Here is a 2500-nt window from a genome sequence, read left to right as displayed (position 1 = left end):
ACTTTTATTTTGGAATATATTAAACTTTTATTTTGGAATATATTAAACTTTTATTTTGGAAGAATATTAATCTTAACGTCTCGGCTCCATCGTGAGGTCAACCTCTCTGTCGGGCTGTCACTGGCTGTGTATGGAGGTTCGGTCTAAACCCCGCCCCCTTTACCATCCCGGTGCCCTCGCGCTGATTAACGGAAAGAAACCGGCAGTCATCCACCGACCGGAGACACGAGACACCGGGAGACACCGGAGACAGACGGTGAGTTAACGGCTCGGATAAAGAAGCGTCGTAGTTAACATCCCGGTGAGTGTTTCCATTATCGGACACCGGCAGAACTTCCTTCCTTCCTGTTTGTACCGGACAGCAGCAGCCGGTACCGGTGATCGGTGTTATTAACGTTAATTACCGGCAGCTGAGCATCATTGTAGGATCCAGTAACGGTTCAGCTCCGGTAAGTAACGGAGTTTATTCTAACGGGAACCGGAACTGTGTTAGCCTCATGTAGCATGCTGATGCTAACCTAAGCTACTTCCGGTTTGTTTCCATCATGTTTCAGTCTATTCACAGATTTATGACCAATAGATACTACTGTATGAACATAGTGTTGGTGTTGCGTCACCGGTTATAAACGGCGTTACCATGGAGACGCGAACTTATAACGGACAGAAGATTACAGTTAAACAGTGATGTGAATATAACAGGATGGGTGGAAGGTGTGTGTGTGTGTGTGTGTGTGTGTGTGTGTGTGTGTGTGTGTGTGTATATATATATGTGTGTGTGTGTGTATATATATATGTGTGTGTGTGTGAGTGTGTGTGTGTTACTGTGTGTGTGAGTGAGTGTGTGTAAATATGTATATGTTTGTGTGTGTGTCTATGTGTGTATATATCATAGGTATATATATGTGAGTGTGTGTGTTACTGTGTGTGTGTATATATATGTCTGTGTTACTGTGTGTGTGTATATATATGTGTGTGTTACTGTGTGTGTGTATATATGTGTGTGTGTTACTGTGTGTGTGTGTGTGTGTTACTGTGTGTGTGTATATATATGTCTGTGTTACTGTGTGTGTGTGTGTGTTACTGTGTGTGTATATATATGTCTGTGTTACTGTGTGTGTGTGTGTGTGTGTGTGTGTGTTACTGTGTGTGTGTGTTACTGTGTGTGTGTGTATATATATGTCTGTGTTACTGTGTGTGTGTGTGTGTGTGTGTGTATATATATATATGTGTGTGTGCATATCTTTGTGTGTGTGTTACTGTGTGTGTGAAGGTTGGTCTGTAGTTAGTAAAGGTTGGTCTGTAGTTAGTGAAGGTTGGTCTGTAGTTAGTGAAGGTTGGTCTGTAGTTAGTGAAGGTTGGTCTGTAGTTAGTGAAGGTTGGTCTGTAGTTAATGAAGGTTGGTCTGTAGTTAGTGAGGGTTGGTCTGTAGTTAATGAAGGTTGGTCTGTAGTTAGGGAAGGTTGGTCTGTAGTTAGTGAAGGTTGGTCTGTAGTTAGGGAAGGTTGGTCTGTAGTTAGTGAAGGTTGGTCTGTAGTTAGGGAAGGTTGGTCTGTAGTTAGTGAAGGTTGGTCTGTAGTTAGTGAAGGTTGGTCTGTAGTTAGGGAAGGTTGGTCTGTAGTTAGTGAAGGTTGGTCTGTAGTTAGTGAAGGTTGGTCTGTAGTTAATGAAGGTTGGTCTGTAGTTAGTAAAGGTTGGTCTGTAGTTAATGAAGGTTGGTCTGTAGTTAGTGAGGGTTGGTCTGTAGTTAATGAAGGTTGGTCTGTAGTTAGTGAGGGTTGGTCTGTAGTTAGTGAAGGTTGGTCTGTAGTTAGTGAAGGTTGGTCTGTAGTTAGTGAGGGTTGGTCTGTAGTTAGTGAGGGTTGGTCTGTAGTTAGTGAAGGTTGGTCTGTAGTTAGTGAAGGCTGGTCTGTAGTTAGTGAAGGTTGGTCTGTAGTTAGTGAAGGTTGGTCTGTAGTTAGTGAAGGTTGGTCTGTAGTTAGTGAGGGTTGGTCTGTAGTTAGTGAAGGTTGGTCTGTAGTTAGTAAAGGTTGGTCTGTAGTTAGTGAAGGTTGGTCTGTAGTTAGTGAAGGTTGGTCTGTAGTTAATGAAGGTTGGTCTGTAGTTAGTAAAGGTTGGTCTGTAGTTAATGAAGGTTGGTCTGTAGTTAGTGAAGGTTGGTCTGTAGTTAGTGAGGGCTGGTCTGTAGTTAGTGAAGGCTGGTCTGTAGTTAGTGAAGGTTGGTCTGTAGTTAATGAAGGTTGGTCTGTAGTTAGTGAAGGTTGGTCTGTAGTTAGTGAGGGCTGGTCTGTAGTTAGTGAAGGCTGGTCTGTAGTTAGTGAAGGTTGGTCTGTAGTTAGTGAGGGTTGGTCTGTAGTTAGTGAAGGTTGGTCTGTAGTTAGTGAAGGCTGGTCTGTAGTTAGTGAAGGTTGGTCTGTAGTTAATGAAGGTTGGTCTGTAGTTAGTGAAGGCTGGTCTGTAGTTAATGAAGGTTGGTCTGTAGTTAGTAAAGGTTGGTCTGTAG

Source organism: Scomber japonicus, unplaced genomic scaffold (genome assembly GCF_027409825.1).
Source record: "Scomber japonicus isolate fScoJap1 unplaced genomic scaffold, fScoJap1.pri scaffold_613, whole genome shotgun sequence".
In the NCBI taxonomy this organism is placed as follows: Eukaryota; Metazoa; Chordata; class Actinopteri; order Scombriformes; family Scombridae; genus Scomber; species Scomber japonicus.
This window is presented reverse-complemented; position numbering follows the sequence as displayed.